Source organism: Moschus berezovskii, chromosome 3, assembly GCF_049115385.1.
Source record: "Moschus berezovskii isolate FMDL1 chromosome 3, NW_MosBer_1.0, whole genome shotgun sequence".
Lineage (NCBI taxonomy): Eukaryota > Metazoa > Chordata > Mammalia > Artiodactyla > Moschidae > Moschus > Moschus berezovskii.
Window position 1 is genome coordinate 79,308,585 of NC_142462.1, and position 21,913 is coordinate 79,330,497.

Sequence of the window (21,913 nt, forward strand, 5' to 3'; positions counted from 1 at the left end):
ATTCAGCCCATAACATAGGACCTGAGAGGTAAGCCCATGACCTAAACCTGGCTGAATCCAGTCTTCCTTTCCACTGGGATTGGGCCAAGGCTTGAGCAGGTGAGCTAACTAATGTCAATCATGTCCTTCCAAGATAGTCAGTCTGTGGGCCCTGGGACAGATTTAGGGCCTCTTGCTTTTGTATGTAAAGGTATCCTATGATAAGAAAGAATGAGGGCAACATATAAAAAGAGAGAGACAGGTAGAGAGATGGGGAGGGGCGATAGGAGGAGGAGGAGGAGGAGGGAGGAGGAGGGAACGGGAAGAAGTGGAGCAGGATGGGGGAGGGAAGGAAAGAGAGATACAGACAAAAAGACAGAATGTTGATTTTACTTGAGTCAGTTCAGTTCAGTTCAGTCGCTCAGTCGTGTCCGACTCTTTGTGACCCCATGAATCACAGCACGCCAGGCCTCCCTGTCCATCACCAATTCCCAGAGTTCACTCAAACTCACCCCCATCGAGTCGGTGATGCCATCCAGCCATCTCATTCTCTGTCATCCCCGTCTCCTCCCGCCCCCAATCCCTCTCAGCATCAGAGTCTTTTCCAGTGAGTCAACTCTTCGCATGAGGTGGCCAAAGTATTGGAGCTTCAACTTTAGCATGAGTCCTTCCAGTGAACACCCAGGACTGATCTCCTTTAGGATGGACTGGTTGGATCTCCTTGCAGTCCAAGGGACTCTCAAGAGTCTTCTCCAGCACCACAGTTCAAAAGCATCAATTCTTCGGTGATCAGCTTTCTTCACAGTCCAACTCTCACATCCATACATGACCACTAGAAAAACCATAGTGCCGATGCCTAAAAATAATTCCCTCTTTATCTTCCCAGCCTGTGAGCTACATTATGCTTCTGGTTGTTTATGCTGGGTTTCTTTCTCTTACAGTGGAGTGGTGACTGACTAACTGACTAGGTTTAGCTATTATTCAACTAACTACTTGGCTATGGCAATCTCTTTAATGCACGCAGTTCTGCCCTCATTTTTAAGTAAAGGTTTGCTACATGGTGAGTACACAGTGCCTCTTAGGAAATGTTCGTGGAATAAATGAAGTAGCTTATACTATAGGGATAGTAAGTATTGGGTTTAGCTATGAAATTGCCAATGTTTGATCATTTTGACCTAAGAAAAAAGTGATTTCATGTGATTAAGCTAATAACATCTTCAGCTACTGAGAAGGAGAGCTGGACTGTCAGTTACCGTTTATTGAGACTCTGCTCTATGCAGGTATGAGGGTGCTGTGAGGAAGTTAAGGTGGAGGAAACAGGAGGCTTCTTGGGGAGACTAGAGACTCATGAGGGACTTACAGCTTACAAAGAAACCATTGCGAGAGTGAGAGCCTCACTCCACAAACTAGTGAAGAGGTTAGTCATTTGCAGGGAAGATTTCATCTTCATCAATGAAGCACACCACGTACAGTCTACGGATAACCTAGATAGTGTCACCTTCAGAGAAGAGCTCTGTCACTACGATTCCTAGAATCCCTCCTTTGGCAAACTTTCTCAGAACCCTTGTGGAACTGTCATACTTCAGCCCAAAGGTCAGGGAAAATATTGAACACAGTATACCTTTACAATATCTTATGCCAATTCACCCTGTCCCCAGGGGAATTTTCTCTTTTCATCCCCTTTGTTTGGAAAACAACCAACTTAAAATTTTATCCCTGTTTCATCAAATCCGAACTCATATTAAGCAGAGGCTGAAGAATAAGCAATGGGACACAGCCAAAGAATCACAAAAGTTTTGCCATGACTTCTACCTCCGTGTCACTGGGTTCTCCCATCAGGTGGCATTTGAAATGACCTTCATGCTTCTTCTGTCCATTTGTCTTGATTTAGGTTTCTAGATGTGCTGCAGCAGTCTGGTGTGGTGATTTTTTCTAAATATCTTAACTTTGGGGTGTTTGCTCACCAGTTCTCCTCCATGTAATGGGCACTTAAAAAACAAAGCCAGAACCTGGCAGTTTGCCAAAATCAGGCTGTCAGTTGATCTCATGTAGAAAAAGGATTCCTTGTTGAGAGAGCATGGTTCTTAACCTTCTTGGAGTGGTCATTAGATCCACCTGCCTTTGGCTACTCACTGGAGCCTAATGACTTCCCGGAAAGGGAGCACTTCCCAGTTCTGAGCAAACAGCATTTACCTTCTTATTTATTTAAGGTGAGGCATTGTTTTTGTCCTGCTCCCTCCTTTTACTTAAAAGAAAAAAATCACCTTCTTTCAGAGTGACTATTTTGCCAAACTTGTCCATCAACATAGAGAACTTTGGGGATGTCTTAGTGGACCTATAGAATATGTGCTCTAATTTATGTCTGATGGACTTAAAAGTATAAATACACGTGGTAGAGGCCATGGTCACTAGCATGCAACCCTAATGTTTTAACTTCTCTTCTTCGAACAGGAGAGATGTTTTTCTTCTGGGCTTACATAAATACAGCAGTTGAATGCAGTCTAAATCGTGGTATGAGGCTGTGGAGCCCTTTGGTTTTGCCAAACCCTCTGGCTTGTGCACTCAAATTCTACAAGGGGGCAGTCCCGTTGCTAAAGAAACTCTAGTCACTTTTTTGTGAATGTCCTGTGATTGGCAGGAATGCTGGCTGTTGTTAAGTATCATATTGTTCCGTTGTGGAGAATATTTTTTATTGCTAGTTCAATAGCTTTTCACAGTTATTAAACCAGAGTCATTGTCCCTGGAGGCTCCCAAAGGCTGAGAGACTTTGGAGCCTGGGGGGGAAAAATACACGTGCACAAAAACCTGTCAGTTATCCTCATTGTTTCAATGTGGCTGTCATACTTTGACTGTGGCACTTAAGGTGTTTTGGAGGAAATGTTGAGAAAGTGGTTTTTCAAGTATATCATTTATAGCCAACTTCTTTTCATAAATAGGAGTTCATGGAACCAAATTCAATCACAAATTTTTTTTTTTTGAAATGCTTAACTTTGTGGGGTCGCACAGAGTCGGACACGACTGAAGCGACTTAGCAGCAGCAGCAGCAGACCAATACTTGGAGAAAGAAATGGCAACCCACTCCAGTATTCTTGCCTCTGGAGGATACCAGGGACAGAGGAGCCTGGTGGGCTGCTGTCTATTGGGTCGCACAGAGTCGGACACGACTGAAGGGACTTAGCAGCAGCAGCAGACAAATACTATTATAATGACACATTAAAGCATGTAGATTAAAAAATGTTTTCTGTGTTAGTAGATATGGCCAAATATCCCATAATTCCAAGAGAAATGCCTGCCTGAAATCATTGCTACAGTTAAGTAAAATGATCCAAGAAGGAGATGAATAGATGTTATCAATAAGGGGGGCATGTACATGTCTCTGCAAGGAAGATCCCCCGGGTTACTTAGTGGAAAATGAAAATATCCCATATTCCCCTAAGTGAGCTGGGTGGATGGGCTTGTACTGCAGTTGTTAGTAACAACTGAGGACTTGCCAGGAGAACAAGGCAGCCCTTGACACACCTAAGTGTTAGTGTGAGGAGAGAGTGCCGGGCCTGGGGCTGTTTCCTCAGGGTCAGTATGAGATCCCAACAGGAGCATATTGTCTTATGGGAGTCACCCTAGGGAGGAAACACTTAAGATCTTTCAAGAACTCTCAACTTTCTGGGTATTTGACAAATGTTTCATTATATCTCCTGACCACACCGAGCTGGTTCCTGCAGATTTCACTCTGCTCAGCTCTTTGTTTACTTTCTGTATTGTTTTCTTTTTCTTCTTTGGAGCAGAGTTTGTGAGGCCCCAAGGACCATACTAACCCTCAAGTCAGTGGATGCACAGTTAATCTTCTGCTGAAAGAAAAATGGATTCTTATTTCTCTTGTCTCTGGCAACAACTGGGCGTGGGCAGGAACTCTGTTTATCTAAACAAAAACAGAAGATGTGTCACCTATCTAAGCTTTGCTGGCCAGCTCTTTTCTGATCATGCCACTCCATGGCAGGTTTCTGAGAATCTTTTATTTTTCTAGAAGGCACTGCAACTTTATAGGAACATACCCTGATACTGTGGTCGATGAGTGCATGACGATTGTGTTTGTTCTGTTTGAACATAGTTTTCTGCTTCTCTTCATGAAAGAGACTCTCCACTCCTGGAAGCTTCCTTTAGATATTATCTCTTCCTCCCTGCCTGTTCCCCACTCCAATTCCTGCCACTCTTTATTTCCCACCAAGGGAAGTTAGGGAGCCCTTTAACAGAGACTTGGAGGGCCTACCGCTCCCTGTGAAAACATTGACGGACCATTGTGCCCTGACTGAATCTTTCCATCACCTGTAATGTACATTTTCTACATTTAATTTATGTCTTTAGTCCACATCTTACATTTTGCCTGCAAATATTTCCTGTATCATTCGAAAGGAGTTTGCCAGGCTCTGCCCTCTATATTAACAGTTAAAAGAGGGAAGAGAAATCTTGAATGTTAACTCAAGTCTACGTCAGTAAAACTGCTTTTTAAGAAAGAAACATAATGGTTGAGTTTACCCATTCACCTGTTGAATTCATTCATTCACTCATTCACTCACTCCTTCCTGTTGGTATACGCTCAAGGAGGCTTTGTGAGATGATTTCAATAAAATGGACCAGCATCTGATCTTAAAAAAACAATGTCTTTTTGTAGAAAAGAGGCTGGAAGGATGCATACACCCAAATGACAGCATGATTAGCTTTGGGATATTTGCATCATTTTTTCCTACCCTTTTCATACCTTTTTGTATAGTGTGAATTTCTGCATATATGTTAAAATAGGATAGTTTATTCATAAAAGTGAAAGTCACTCAGTTGTGTCCAACTCTTTGGGACAGAATTCTCCAGGCAGGAATACAGGAGTGGGTAGTCATTCCCTTCGCCAGGGGAATCTTCCCAATCCAGGGATCGAACCCATGTCTCCCACATTGCAGGCAGAATTCTTTACCATCTGAGTTACAAGGAAAGCGCAAGAATACAGGAGTGGGCAGCCTATCCCTTCCCCAGTGGAAAGTCCCAACCCAGGGATTGAACTGGGGTCTCCTGCATTGCAGGTGGATTCTTTACCAGCTGAGCTACCAGGGAAGCCATTTTATTCCTAACCTTCCCCCAAAGCTATTTAGCATTGTGGTGATTTCTTAATGTGTTATTTATGAGGAGATTATGCCTCCAATGAAGATCTGTATGTAAGGTCTTAGTCCGCTACCTACATTTGCATGTCACTCAGAATAGCTAAGATTTTCTCATGTGTAAAATGAGGACAGCAACCTGTACTTGTAGAAATTAAGGTGAGACTCTACTGAGATAAGCATGAAGAAAATGTTGATATGTGTGAAGCGCTACCCACATGAGAGGAATAACAATACCTCTCCTCTATTTGGAAGGAATCCATGGGGCAAATGTAGATCAAAGATCTGAAACAAGGGTATGTATACCTGGTGACCTGACACTCAGGTTAATGTGAATGGAGGAGCCCTTCCCAGGAGCCTTTGAACTTGTGCAATAGTTTAATTTCTTAGTGGTCCCTTCCGGTGCTGTTTTGTGAAGGGAAAGTGTGTGTGTGTGTGTTGGTAACCAAAGTGCTCAAAATGTAATACGTGAAGACATCTAACTACATGCAAAAGTAATCATTGGAGCACCATATAACCTCACCACCTGTCTGATCCAAGAGTCTTTTTTAAAAGACTAGTTGATATGGTGCTAGATGTTTGATAAGTCACAGAAAAGTAAAATGATTAAAAAGCAGAAACCAAAACCAAACAGAGTCTCTCATAGGACGTCCAACTAACTCACTAAATGTAACTGTTATCCAGGGGACATGAACCTCAGTGGAGTGTTCCTGGCTCCCTAGGAAGCTGTAGATGATAGGGCCTGGCTGTGGTGACAGCGAAGTGAATTTCTGGAAGCAGAGACAGGTGGTAGAGAGCATTAGAGGGGAGATACCTTGACCATCTGTGGAAGGTCCTGACCTCCTGGGTCCTGGTGATGAAGCCCTGTCTGTGGGGCTCAAAATCATTTTCAACATCACTCACATGCCAGGAGCGGCTGTTGCTTATGTAGCTCAGGACTGCTCAGCACTAAAGGGGTTACGTGTAAGAGTGATCAAAGATTTAAACTGTCATGTTGACGGTAAGCTGGGGAACAGGCTGTGCAGGGGCCTTAATAAATCTGCCCTTGACTTATGGCCGAACCTCATTCAGCAGAAAATTATTTCTGTAGCATATTGAGTGCTGTGCTCTGATGGAGACAGAAATAAAAGAAAGGTGGAAATGAGGAGAAGAGAATGGAAATTCAATCCACATGCGGTGGAGAGGACTCTTCAGTACATTCTTTCTCAGATAAAATAAGAAACAGAATGTGTAGGACTCTCAAAGTACGGTGCATTCCTTTGATTACTAACATGTCTTAGGGGAAGAAAATGGATGAGGAGTAATTCTCAGTGAAGACTGATATGGAGTTGGGGGAAGGGGTTAGGAGGGAGAAAACCTTAGTGATTTAGACACGATTGTCCATTCATTTGTTCACAGAGACTACCAGCAGCAGCAGCAGTCCATTCATTTGTTCACAGAGACCACCAGGTTTTATTGAACACTCACTATGAATGAGAAGGTGTGGGTATGAGGATAAGCATGGCGTCTTACTGAGTTCATAGCTAATGTGGTAGATCTACATATTCATTTTACACCTAGAATTGGTTCAGCACCAGCTCAGTTCAATATGGGATTCTCTGGTGGCTCAGAGAGTAAAGAATCTGCCCGCAATGCAGAAGACCTGTGTTCTTGCCTGGAGAATCCCCATGGACAGAGGAGCCTGGAGGGCTCCAGTCCATGGGTTGCAAAGAGTTGGACATTACTGAGCGACTAAGCACAGCACAACACAGTTCAATGAAGCACAATGGCAACCGTCTTTGAATAAAATGTGAGAGAAGATAGTCAGATTTTAGGTATGAGAGACAGGCCAACACTTTTTCCCAAAACATTTTCCCAATTCAATGTAAAGAACAGAGTTTTCATTAATTTGAAAGGCTAATTTAAAATAAAATAGCTAATCTCTTTCTTAGTTGATATGTGATTTAAATCTTCATATTGTTTTTCTTTATAACGTTTCAGAAAGAAAAGAAAGGTTAAGATTGAGAGAGTCTGTGCTTTTCAGTTCAGTTCATAAAAGCACAAAGAACCCTTTCAATCCCAGACCAGAGATAATTTGAATTCAATGGATAATTTAGGAGACAGGACTTCTCTTTCTGCCAGTTTTGAAACTATTGGGAAAACCTCAAGAAAAACTCAAGAAAATAATGAAAGCTTTTCCTCTTTTGAATAATTTATTTGCTGCTTGTTTGTTGGTTTTCTCTCCATCCTTTCACTCCCAGAGCTGTAATGAGTTAGGAGCATAAGGTGTCAGATATTGGTTTGTTGTTGCTGTAGGGGTCTCTGAATTCATGACCCCTGTGGGCCTTCCAGGCACAGATAATATATAATTTACAGAGATCTGCAGCTTTCATTTTCTCTTCCCTCTAGTTTTGGAGATTTTTGTTCAAAGGGGTGATTTGTTTCACTCTGTTGCTGGAAGTTTTAGCAGAGAACCTGATGCTCTGTGGTACCCAAGCTTTGGGAGAATCTCCCTGACCAATCTATTTACATGCTTCTGTGGGCAGGGATGCTGGACTCTTCCCATCGCAGGGTGTAGCAGGACCAAGACAGAACCAGGTGGCTGTCATAAGGCAAAAGGTTTAAGGCAAAGATTCAAATCACATGTGAAAAGAAAGGTTCTTGTCTAAAATAGTGAGTGTGGTGGTTGGGCGAATGGGGGCAAGGAAGTGGTGCACCAGAAGAAGGAACTATGCTCATGTTAATTTCTCAACGATTCAGGGGGCAAAGCTATGGTTAGTGCAGGGGTTGTTCCATGGACTGGACTGCCAGTTAACTGAGCTGGGTTCACCATCCAACATGCAATATTCTAGTATAGTTTATTTTCCCCCTGAGTGTTCAGTAAAGAGTCCAGAAGGGTGTAGGTCTCTGGAGGTGGAATGACTCCAAAGGATCCTTTATGATTTTCCCATTTCTACCCCTATCCCCTATCCCTAACCCTACTGGCATCTCCATCTGAGAAGGGAGGGTTAAACTGAGTAGTTTGAAGAGGACGGGATGGGGGGGTTTGGGGGGGGAGGTGGTGTGTGGTTAGTTCTCCAGGTAAACTTGGATAGAACCTTGGGCTTGTAGACTTGGAGAGACTGATGAAAGCAACTATTGCCAAGAAAACAGGCTGCTATTGATCAAGCTTCTCTCAGTGTGTTAAATATTTAATGATGCATTTCATTATTTGAAGGATGTTATTCATCAGCTCAGTTTAATATGTTTTTATGAACACATTTAAAAAAAAAACACCTTACCACCTATTTAGCTATACAAATAAATTTTACAGGGACCCTGGTGAAGAATATATTATGTACGGATACTTATATACCTTGCGATGACTTTGGCCACTCTTGGTGGATTATGTCATCAGGCTGTTCCTGGTTCCCTCCACAAAAATACAAGAAGAGAACACTCCTCTTTTACTTTCCTCATGGTGTGTAAAGACTAAAGTGAAGCCACTCCCCACCAAAACTCCAAGTTCTCCAACAAGCTTCTGTAGAAGTGACAATAATGATGATTTTATTTTGATTATTGTAATTTGGTCACCTTAATTTAGAACCAGAAGTGAAGCAGACATTTGATGGTCTCATGAATATTGTGAGTTATATGATATCTACTTTAATTCACAACCTATATAAATTCATGTTGTCTTTTTAGAAGGTCATATATCTCTTTTGGCCCAAATCCTGCCGACATATACCAAATGCGTTCTTTGAGACCCTTTCTCTCTCTACTTAAGAGATGACTATAAGAAAGCATCTGGTCTAGCTATTCAGAGTGACTGAAACCCTCTCTCTTTTCCTTTTCCACTGTCCAGTATCTCCTTTTCTTACCTAAACTGAATTCCATTTCTTCACACTTGATTTCAGAGAGATCATACTGCACAAAGGGACTGCAGAACTCAGGGGGAACTTTTGACAAGTGCTTTGGCGTAAGGGGATAAGAAGGAAACGGGAGAAACTGAAGGGGAAAAAAAAAAGTGAAGCTAAGAATGAAGAGGAGGGAGTACCAGAGATCAAAGGAGGAGGGCTTAGTGATCAATTCCCTTTAAAATTCCTGAAACAAAGGAGACTTGAAGGATTTAAAAGAAAGGCAAACCATGGAACTCAATCAAAGTTGGAAAATTACAGGAGAAAGTGTTATATGAGCACTCCACAGTGTCAGGATATTCCATCCTCAGAGGGTGTGTGTAAATCCACCGATTGGCTTGATTAAAAACTCAGGAAAAATGAAAAGAAAGGAATGTGCCTGAGTAGAATTTTTCACAATGCAAGCTTGTTTTTTAGCTTGGTATATCTCAGATTGAAACTTAGCCAAATAATTGCTGGGAAAATATTTGGTTAGGTTTCGAAAGACTGTTTGGAGAAACTGACTAGTTGTAAAATGGAATATTTGGAATGACTGTCTGGGAAAGATAAACTTAAAAGCTGGAGAGGTGTGCTCGGAAGACCAAAGGGAACAAAAGGGCATAGAAGAGGACATGGTATTTTGTATTCTTGAGAATGAGAGCGAAGTTGTCTAAGCAATAGCTAATTTGCCAAGTTTTGAATTGTGAATGTTTTTCTTGATATGGTTTCCAGGAAGGAATACGACTTTAGTTTTTTATGCAAAGTGGTGTCTTATTATAGAACAAAAGGTAATAGGCTTTAGTTGCTGTATCTGAAACTCTGAATTCCGCTTCAGGCATCCATCTCACGTCTAGTTAACTGTAGAAATAAAATTGGAGGGAATTTGGCCTTCAGGTTATAGGGCTGGAAAATGCTTTGAGAGGCCTTCTGGTTGGATTACTTCTAAACCCTCCCTGACAGATGAAAATTTATCTTATTTTTAAATGTTCCCCAGAGGAAGAGTGTCCACAGACTCCCTTAGTAACTCATTCCAGTTTTTAACGATCTCCACATTCAGGAAATTCCTTCTTCTGTCTTACCTAGACCCGCTCTGCTACAGCTTAAGTCCATTTTCTTTTGACCTGCCCCAAAAGAGATAGGAAAAAGAGGTCACTCTCTTGCATCAACATCCTTCCACATAATTAAAGATACATTTTTAAACTAAAAAATTTCTCTATCTCCTTTTCTTTATCACATCACAGCTTCCCCACTTCCTTCAGCTTTCCTGGAAGGGTTCCATCTTTCAACCTCTTGTTCACCTTTGCTGTAGCCTCAGAAACTCCCTCAGCTGTCTGAAGTCTAGCTCTGGGCTGGGAGAGAAGAGAAACTGGCAATGTATGTTCTTGCATCTTTCCCTGGAACAGAGCTGACGGAAGAGGTTAATGGTAATGACAATGTTTTAAAATTTTAATATTTTTCTTGCCCACATTATATTTTTTAAAAATTACATATTATATTTCCCTGCCCATATTATATTTGTTTTCAAAGTCAAATTGTGCTCATACAATAAGTCTGTGGACATTAATAAGGGTATATGTTTTTAGGTTTTGGAAGAGCAAAAAAAGAAAAGAAGTAGGACATACATTCATGTATACTAAGAATTACTCTGTAAAATACAAAGATAAGTTCAATGGTGGCTCCTAGCACCAGGCTCCTCTGTCCATGGAATTCTCCTGGCAAGAATACTAGAATGGATAGCCATTCCCTTCTCCAGGAGATCTTTCTGACCCAGGGATCAGAACCAGGGGTCAATTCCAAGTCTCCTGCATTGCAGGTTGATTCTTTACCATCTGAGCCATCAGGGAAGCCCAGATAAGCAAAATAGGGATATTTTTGCTCATGGGGTCCTTCCACTAAATATAAGCATTTCAGAAAATATCCTTTCAACTCTGCCCAACTGATATTTGAAATTTTCCATTAATCCCATTCTGGCCCTTGGGTTGAACCACTGATCTTGCCTTCATTCTTGGGGATGAGACCCTAGATCCTAGCTAGACACCACTTTTACCAGAACATTACACAACTACTTCCAGGGCAGGCCTTGACTTGCTTTCTTGGGCATCAAAACTTTTTGCTAAACAAAATAATATATCTTTTATAATTTATTTTTGTGTTAAACTAAATTCAATTCTTGTTTGCCCAGTATCCAAAATATTTTGATATTAGAGGATCAGAGACTCACAGAGATGGCTTTATTGTAACTTGCGTATTTCCTAATTTCTAAAAGAACTTGAGAAACAATTTGAAGCATTCTTAGATTTCCTTGTAGTTTTCAAAACATGCTTGTGAGGGAGTTAAATGAGAAACAGGTGCTTAAAAAAAAAACTATTGCTATTTTTATGAATCATGTATTTACTCTTACTTGTGTCTTAGCAACATATCCTAGAAGTAATCAAAGCACAAACAGAGTAGCTACTTGTCAATCACCATAAAGAGAGAGTTAACGGCAAAGCAGGGCACAGTGCTGGGAGAGAGGGTCCTTGTGGTCTCTAGGACTCCACAAAGTCACCCATGCTTATTCTTATTCAGTAAAGGGCCCCTATCATGGAACAGGCATTAGGTTAAGTACCAGGGTTACTGCCCCAAATAAAAAGAGACAAAAGTCACTGCCCTCAGAAGAATGTACATTTAGTTTTTGTTTCCTACATTTATGGCCCACAGCACCTAATAGAGTTAGAAATTGTACTTTTAAAATGCATTCCTTATTTTGCAGCCATTAAAAATGAGTATTTATGAGAAGTTTATAATCATGTAGAAAATGCTTCCTGGGTTAAAATGTTAAATGAGAATTTGTATATGTAAAGTTGTATTTGAATCTGTTTTAAGTTAGAACTGAACACAGCTATTAACCATTCCTTTTAACACACACACACGTTACAATAAATAGGCATGCAGAAAAGACTATAAGAAAATACAACACAATATTAATGGTGCTTGTCCTTGAGTATGGGATGATAGGAAATTCTGCTTTGTATTTTTTTCATCTTTCTTTTTTGGGTAGTAATTATATATTATCTTTCAAATGGAAGGACACATGTCCATTGAAAGAAAATTACTGAATCAGAATTCTAGTAAACTTGAGAGGTATTTTTCTAGGGCTTGTCTTCTAAGAACCAGAGGCTGTAGGATGCTCCACCTGGTATTTTATTGTTTCCTTTCTCAATGAAAGGGCTTTGGAGTTTACTAATCACTGCATTGAAGATTCTCTTATTTACCACTTTAGAGGAAGTAGAAGCAAGAAGGTTGAGTCAACTGGTTCTGTGTGTGCAAACATCCAGAGGTTGTCCAGCATTGGGTGGTTGGTACACTAATGAAATTTCTATTTTGAGAACCCAAATAAGATGACTGTTTAGCACATTCAAGACTGGTCAATCTGGAAGGCAGGACTCTAGGACTCCTTTTAAATTCCCGTTGTCAGGACATCTGAACCCACCACCCAACACATGGATAGTAAGTTAAGGAGGAAGCAAAAGCTGCCTGGGTGATTTCTTCTTCTTCTTTTTAATAAGAAGGAAACTCAATCAAACTTTTGCATACAAATATGATAAAGTTCTGTTGCTCAGCTTTTAATGATAGCATGGAATTCTAAGTAAACATGGATGAAATACAACTTGTCAGCACAAAAATACTGCCTGTCATAGTCATTCGTGTATAAAATATGACCCGCAGGTTTGAACCATATGGTTACATGAGTTCTAATTTACGTGTCATCTTCTTAAGTCAGCAGAATGCGTCCTGGCTTGCCTGTGGGAGATGGAGTCAGCACCTCTCTCAGTGAAGTAGACAGGGCTCCTGGGGGGTCCAGGGGTGGGGTGGTGTGGGGTGGGGGTGGGGGGTTAGGCCAGTTTCAGCTGCTACAGTGAGGCTGGAAGCGTTGCAAAGTGAATGGCTTGTCCCCAACACGATGTGGACACTTCTATCTAGAGGCTGGGCTGACCAGCCTGTCTCCATGATTAGGTTGAAAAGTCTAACGTGCAAAATTGAAAAATATTAAACATCACAGCTTGTGACTTAGGCGTTCCTTCTGCTCCCACTGGGGTGGGGGCAGTAACACAATCCCCTCTCAACTTGCGGAGGGGAGCGGACATTTGGATGCCGTTTTAAAGCAATGTTTAATGAAGTGAGAAAATGTATTTCCAGCGTTGTGCTCCGTGGCACATATACGCAAGCCCAGAAGTGCACAATGGACACATTTTGTGATTTAGACATGAATTGGAAAAGCCAAGGAAATGCCACTGAAATAAAAATCAGACTCGAAAGTCTAAGCTGAGCCAGAAACAGATGGACTTTTTGCTACTTAAGAAAGAAATTCTTCTGTCTTCCCCTCTTTTTCCCCCTCAAGCTGTGCCCTGTCACTATCGTAAGGTGACCTTTCCTCTGGGTCTCCCTGAGATGCTTTCAGTGAACTGGTCAGAGCAAGTGACTCTTGACCTTTCTGCAAATTCTCGGGGAGCCCCAGGGCTCTCTGTCTGCCCTCTGGGTGGTCCCCGAAGACCGGGCTGCAGATGTCTGCTCCTGATAAGTTCGGAGACCAGGGGCGGGAAGGGACTCATCACGAGCTCTGCTGGAAGGTTAAGTAGCTGCCAGGCCAAGTGCTGTGCCCCGAGCAGCTGCTCATGCTGGGAGACAGGGCTTTGGGCTTCAGTGTTTTGTTTCTTGGCAGGTGTGGGGGAGGTTCCTCTTGCTATTTGAAGATTCTTTTTCTCTTGTCATGGTCAGCTGACAATGAAACCTTCCAGTGTTGACATTCTGCTAAAGGATATTACCAGAACTAAGACTCAGATTAAGGCTCAGATATTCATTCTAAGTGGGAAAGATCCCCTGAAGGAGGGCATGGCAACTCACTCCAGTATTCTTGCCTGGAGAATCGGAGAGGATCCTGTCGGGCTAAAGTCTTCAGGGTCTCAAAAGAGTTGGACACGACTGAAGTAACTTAGCATGCATGCATTCATTCTAAGTCTCCAAGTGGAGACTGCCAGTCACATTGCTTCTCAGGAAAGAACATTTGTCCAGCAGCTATAAAGGGGGTGTAACCGACCAAGCAAAAGACAGAAAATAAATCCAGAAACCATTGATTTTGCTGCTAATAAATCGTTATCACTACAGAGAAGCCATCTAATATTTGAGTGCCTTCTAAGTACCATGTGGTCTTCTCAGATGGTGCAGTGGTAAAGAATCCACCAGCCAATGCAGGAGATGCAAGTGGTGCAATTCCATCCCAGGGTCAGGAAGATCCCCTGGAATAGGAAATGGCAACCCTCTGCAGTATTTTTGCCTGGAAAATGCCACAGACAACGGAGACTGGCAGGCTATGGTTCATGGGTCGCAAAGAGTCAGACACAACTGAGAGACCGAGCACGCATGCGCACTAAGTACCAGGTTTCACCACACACTGTGAAGGCGCCATTATTGTTCCTCTTTTAAGATGAGGAAACTGGCTCACAGAGATTTGTGCCCACATGTCCTTGGGCACAAAGCTAGTAGCCGCTGAGTCAAATGACTCAGTTTTGTAAAATCCCAGTCTCATGCTCTTTTCCTTCTACCATCACAGTAATGCTGTTTCGAGGTGTTTTCATTTCTTGTAGTAAACTGGAATTCACTTATGATTTGAGGCGAGGCATCCTACGTGGGGTTCTCCCGGCAAGAATACTGAAGTGGTTTGCCATTCCCTTCTCCAGCGAACCATGCTTTGCCAGGCCTGATTCTCAGGAACATGCCCTTCAGCTGCTCCATGTAGCTGGACGACATGCCTGGCGCCCTGGCTGTCCCACTGCTAGTCCTCGTTGAGCATGTGAACTTTTACCTGCTGCCAGGTGTCGGTCAAGGTGCCTCCTGGGGGCCAGGGCAAATGCCGTGCTGGAGTCAATGGATATGAGTTTGGGCAAACTCCATGAGATAGTGAAGCAGAGGGAAGCCTGGCATGTTTCTGTTCAGACACGACTTAGCGACTGAACAACAGCAATCCTATATGGGAGAGTTTTCTGGACAAAGAAGTTCCTCTCTAGCCCCTTTAGGTGCATCCTGCTTGTCTGCATAGACCCATGCTCACTTGTGTAAAACCCACCCCAGGAATTTTGTCTTCAGAATTCCTCTAGCCCCTTTTTTGATGGTCTGCTCTGCTCTTTTTGCTCTCAGATTCTTTGTTTTTGTTTTTTTGGTTATTTGGATTCCGTGTCTTCACTACTCTTCTTTCTACCCTCATTGCAACAGCCTGGCTTGACCTTCCCCTTCTGGTGCTGCCACTTACCCTGGCATCTGCTCCCAGGTCGTCTGTGTGGCTGTAATGGGCAAGGGGAACTGGAGGCAGCAGCCTGGCCTCCTTGGTCAGATAAAGGCCTGTACTATAGCTAGTTTGATTGTTTTTCAAACAGAAATACCCTGATGATGCAATAAATACATGTTGTTGTTTTCTCAACTAATAATTCGAAACATTATTGTAATAAGATGAAACTGTCAGGCCACTGAGAAAGTCAAAACCAAAAGTCTCTTGACAGTTCTGCTGTTTTATATTTTCGTTTATATACCTTTGTTTCTGGCTTTTGCAGCAGTTAATGCTGTTTCTTTATACTATCAGTGAACCTTTTTATGCACAATTGTCTCAGTCAACCCTGAGGTTTTTATCATGCCTATGGCATGAAGGGCACAGGCTTTTGGAAAAGTCTGTTTTTTAAGGAGCTCTCCTTTGCCTGAGTGGGGTGGGGGGTAGGGCTTCCTTGGTGGCTGAGACAGTAAAGAATACGCCTGCAATGCAGGAGACACAGGTTCAATCCTTTGTTGGGAAGATCCTTTGGTGAAGGGAATGGTTACCCACTCCAGTATTCTTGCCTGGAGAATTCCATGGACTGAAGAGCCTGACTCAATGGACACGAGCTTGAGCAAAATCCATAAGATGGTGAAGGACAGGAAAGCCTGGTATACTGCAGTCCATGGGGTCACACAGAGTTGGACACGACTTAGCTACTGTACAACAACTCCTTTGCGTATTTGCCTTTGTTAGTCTCTGTCCCTCAAGATTAATATTGCCTGAAGGGGGTGGTATCGACCAGTTAAAAGCTCTGAAGTAAAGTGAAGCGAAGTTGCTCAGTCGTGTCCGACTCTTTGTGACCCCATGGACTGTAGCCTACCAGGCGTCTCCATCCATGGAATTTTCCAGGCAAGAGTACTGGAGTGGGTTGTCATTTCTACTCTGAAGCAAAAAATGTCTCCACTTTTTCTTTTCTCATAGATTCAGGATTTTGGAAGATTTGATCTGAAAATTCCACCCCCCCGCCATTATTATATTAATTCCCCAGGGACACAGTTGTTAAGTGGCAGAGAGAGATTTGAATCCAGGTCTGTCTGCCAACACTGAAACTCGTGACCCCCATGCTATGGGTCAAATTGAGATAAGCATTAGGTTGTAGTACATGAAGTTGCCAGCATATTACTGTTTTTGACCTACAAAAAAATGGCAGTCATGTATAGTTCCACCAAGCAATATTATTAGTTTAATTAATATAACTTTTGACTAAATCAATGCTTTATATGTGGCCTAGAAGATTTACTCTGGAAAACACACAAAAGTCTTCTGGGAAGACTTTTATAATAATGGTAATAACTCTAACATCTCTTTCCCTCCACATACCCCCTTACCCCATCTGGCCTGCTCTGTCCAACCCTCAGACTTCCACAGGCTCCTTGGAGATGCGGACATTAGCTTGGGAAATGGTAAATAAATTAGGTGTAAAATATGAATTCTGCCTGGTGTAATTTTTTTTTTTTAAGCTTAAGAGTTCAAATAGGATTCTGGGGACTTTTCACTTCTACATGGTTTAATTCTTTGTCACCAGTTATGGAGTGAAGAAGAAGCTTTGAAGAAAAAGAGAGTATATGATTGGACGAAAAGTCTCACAACCTGAGATTGTGTACACTCTGAATGAAGACTGAGATTGCTATCATTTCTAACTATATGATGGCTTCCTATATAGAAGTCATTCATCATCACCATCATTATCAAAATAGTTAACATTTATTTGTTTTATATCTTGCAAAGAACTCTTCCAATTGGATTCCCCTAACATTCTTGTGAGACAGATATCTTCCAATTTGTGCAGATAAGGAAGCTGAGAGGATTTCAAGTACATGGGGGCGGGATCTTCGACTCTAGAGCAGAGCTGTCTGATAGATCTTTTAACGATGATGGAAATGTTCTCTACCTGTGCTGTTCAGTATGGTCACCACCAGCCATATGTGGCCATTGAGTACTCAAAATGGGGCTAACATCACTGAATTTTAAGTGGTTAGGGGCTCCCACATTACACAGAGCATCTCTAAAACCTGTCCTGTTCTTTTCTTTGCCATGTTTCCTCCATTTACTGCAGAAATTCTGAAGACTGAAGGAAAGAGAATGAGCACAAACTCTAGGATCCAATTCTTTGGCTACAAAACTTTTCCAACACCAAAAGGAATTATAAGAGGTTGGTTACCTACGAACCTTGCATGATTTCCCTGTGTAAAGGTTGCTAGGCTGTGGAATATTCTGATTTGTCTGGGGCTCCTAATTATGGATGCTGTCCTCCTGAAAACCTCCAGGACAGGCTAAACCAAACTTTCTCAGTCTCTTTCTAGCCATATGGTCTTATGACAAACATGACTAATTCCTGCTCTGTATGGTCTGAATCTTGTTAATCTGCCAACTGCTTAGTAGCCATTATAAAGCAGCTTTATCTGGAGATTCTCATTAGAATGTGAAATTAGTCTAAGCCTAAACTACATTTTGCCAAATCCCTGCTCAGTCTGCTCTTGAAATAGAGTCTGTTCACAATAGAGCTTTTGTTTCTTGAGTGTCAGGCTGTCTTCCATGAGGCCAAATACTTTGCTTTAAAATTTTTTTTTTTTTTATTATTAGATGTGTACCATCATTTGCTGTAGCCTAAACTTTGGGAGCATTATACATGTATATATATTTTAAATTTCAGGTCTGCACTAGAGGAAAAAAATCCTTTGTTGTCCAATAAATAAATGATTTTATGGCCTCATAAAAATAATTTTAAAACATTACTTTGTTAAATTTCACCTGACCTATTGATGCGTCTAATTATTCCCTTGTCATTAAAATTTCTCAACATTGTCAAGAAACCACTTTGCTTTTCTATGCTCTTCTTCAGTGACAGTAAGTGATACAAAGAATCAGAAGTAGACAGATAAAACCAAATTAAAAATAAGGTTATACTAAAGAGGAGAGATATGTATATGTGGTTCCCCTAAAAATTTATAACTTATTTTTTTAAAATAACTTTTTATTAGGTTTTACAAACTAGTTCATGCTAAGATGAAAAATTAGAAAAATTAAAAAGTTAGCTCAAGACTTTCTTAAGCAACAAAGTTTTTTTAAAGTTGTGTTTTTTTTTAAATAAACTTCATTTCACCAAACCACTTTTTACTTAGTGAAATAAAGACAATTTTAAAAAAGGGAAAAAGAAAATGAACATCTTCTATCACCATCCTTCTTAGGAAAAAAGGGTATTATAATACTGAAAAAAGGAGGAAACAAGGTCAAAATGAAGGATAAATACTTAAAGTGAGCAAATTTAGTCTTATAATGATCACTGCAAGGTCTTTTTCTCACTCTGACCCAGACCTGGAAATATGGCATGTTGGAAGGCATTTGCACAACAGAGAAGAAAAGTAAGTACAGAGAAGAAAAATAAAACCCCCCTTGAATTCCACCTTGCATGCTGTTTAATTATTTTATTATACTTTATCAGGATAGTTATGATTTTGTGAAAAACCCTGTATTTTCATTAATGATTCATTTCTTGGTGCTCCCTGCCTCTGCCTTCTCCATCTCCCTTTCTCGAGTGTTTGCAAAGCTTGCCTAAAGGCAGAACAATTTCAAGTACCATACTATCAACACAGTTTTTAGAGTCACATAAGATTTTTCCATCTTGTTAATTCTCCTTAAAAATATTTATCAGCCCAACCAAAACACGATGGAAGATAACTTGAACAGGAAATGGGTGCCACTTGAAGCTGTATTTTCCTCTTTCCCTGCCAAGCACAGTTACCAAGCAGTAGGAGGAGTTATTGCACGCTAGGTAAGAGCTTGGTGTTCGCGGCCTGATGCTCTTAGCATGTCCTTATACTAGTTTGATAAGATTTTGAGTGTTGGTTTGCCCATCTGCAAAATGGGGATGCCCATGTCTTCTCACTTATTAAAGTTGTTGTGAAGATTGAATGTCAGTTGGTTTGCACAGGGTCTGGACCATGGTAAGGGTGCAGTGAATGGCAGTCATTGTTATTTTTATCTGCAGGACACTGGGCGCTGGGTGGAAGGTAAAGAAGCCTTTGTGTTTGTCATTGTTTGGGCTGCATTGTGACTGCTCACTAAGTATCAATACTAATCATCAGAGAAAGTGGGTGGATGCTCTTTGGAAAAGGCACGAAGGGTCTGTGGAGGGCAAATGTCAGACTCTTTGATGTGCTTCTGGGTCATAGCTAGCTTCTCAGAAAACCCTCTGGACTCGAATTTGCCTTCTGCTGGATGTCGAGGTTTTCTGAGGCAAGGCATCTAAAAGGGAGAAGTTGAGAGAAAGCACAAGTGTGGGTGGGACTCCCCACAGAAAAAAGCTGCCCACGGAATGCAGTGGGGGTTGGGGGGAAGGGGAGAGGGTGGTGGGGGTGTGGGTGGGACCTGAATCATCAATTGCTTTTTGTGAAGGGGTCCAAGATCTTAGATGCTCCTTGGGAGGGCTTAGCTTTCAGAGAAGACAAGTTCCAGAAAATAGTTTGTTGCTTGAGGAAAAAAGTGAAGATATTTTAATTTTTATTCTGATTTTGTTTTTGTCGAGGGACAGGGGTGGGTTTGGGGAAAGATGGAGTAGGTCATAGAAGCACTCAAAACTCCTTTGTAAATATACTGGGCTAAAGCAGGTTTCATGTCTCATGTTCTAAACAAATATTATTTTATTTTTTTCCATCAGAACTGACTTGATCTTTGTTGGAGAGCTTTTGGTTAAGGGGAGAAACCCATTTTTTGCTGCAGGGAACAATCTCTACTTTCTTGGCTGTTCCCATTACTGGGAAAGAACTCTTGGCCACCAGTAGTGTTCCATATGGTATTGTTTGAAATCTAGAAACAAGGGTTAACTGGAATATTGAGGCTATAACTTGAAAAATTATTTCCAAATAATAACTCCCCTAAGCTAGATAGTATATTAAAAAGCAGAGACATTACTTTGCCAACAAAGGTCCGTCTAGTCAAGGCTATGGTTTTTCCAGTGGTCATGTATGGATGTGAGATTTGGACTGTGAAGAAAGCTGAGTGAGGAAGAATTGATGCTTTTGAACTGTGGTGCTGGAGAAGACTCTTGAGAGTCCCTTGGACTGCAAGGAGATCCAACCAGTCCATTCTAAAGGAGATCAATCCTGGGTGTTCATTGGAAGGACTGATGCTAAAGCTAAAACTCCAATACTTTGGCCACCTCATGCGACGAGTTGACTCACTGGAAAAGACTGATGCTGGGAGGGATTGGGGGCGGGTGAAGAAGGGCACCCTTATGGCAGAAAGTGAAGAGGAACTCAAAGGCCTCTTGATGAAAGTGAAAGAAAAGAGTGAAAAGTTTGGCTTGAAGCTCAACATTCAGAAAACGAAGATCATGGCATCTGGTCCCATCACTTCATGGGAAATAGATGGGGAAACAGTGGAAACAGTGTCAGACTATTTTTTTGGGCTCCAGAATCACTGCAGATGCTGATTGCAGCCAGGAAATTAAAAGACACTTACTCCTTGGAAGGAAAGTTATGACCAACCTAGATAGCATATTAAAAAGCAGAGACATTACTTTGCCAACCAAGGTCCATCTAGTCAAGGTTATGGTTTTTCCCGTGGTCATGCATGGATGTGAGAATTGGACTGTGAAGAAAGCTGATTGCCGAAGAATTGATGCTTTTGAACTGTGGTGTTGGAGAAGACTCTTGAGAGCCCCTTGGACTGCAAGGAGATCCAACCAGTCCATTCTAAAGGAGATTAGTCCTGGGTGTTCATTGAAAGGACTGATGCTAAAGCTGAAACTGCAATACTTTGGCCACCTCATGCGACGAGTTGACTCACTGGAAAAGACTCTGATGCAGGGAGGGATTGGGGGTGGGAGGAGACGGGGACGACAGAGAATGAGATGGCTGGATGGCATCACCTACTCGATGGACATGAGTTTGAGTTAACTCTGGGAGTTGGTGATGGACAGGGAGGCCTGGCGTGCTGTGATTCATGGGGTTGCAAAGAGTCGGACATGACTGAGCGACTGAACTGAACTGAACTGAAGAAGGGGATGACAGAGAATGAGGTGGTTGGATGGTATCACCAACTCAATGGACATGAGTTTGAATGAACTCTGGGAGTTGGTGATGGACAGGGAGGCCTGGCGTACTGTGATTCATCGGGTCACAAAGAGTCGGACACGACTGAGCGACTGAACTGAACTGAACTGAAGCTTTATATTCCGATCTTTCAAATGGGGATAATAATAATACCTAGCTTATAGGACGGGGACTGAGATGGCTGGATGGCATCACCGACTCAATGGACATGAGTTTGAGTGAACTCCGGGAGTTGGTGATGGACAGAGAGGCCTGGCGTGCTGTGATTCATGGGGTCGCAAAGAGTCAGACACGACTGAGGAACTGAAGTGAACTGAACTGAACTGATAGGGTGTTTGTGAAGAACAAATGTGATAACGCTTGCAAAATATTGGGCATGGCGATGAAGGAGTCATCCCCAAGAAAACGTCTGCTGATACTGTGATTGTCGCCAGACAAGTGCAAAGAAGCTTGGCATCTCACAGCTTATGTCGCTGATTTCTGAGCTTGGGACCAGTGCATTTCCTTCTGTCACAATTTTGTGCCCTTAGGAACTTGTTGGGG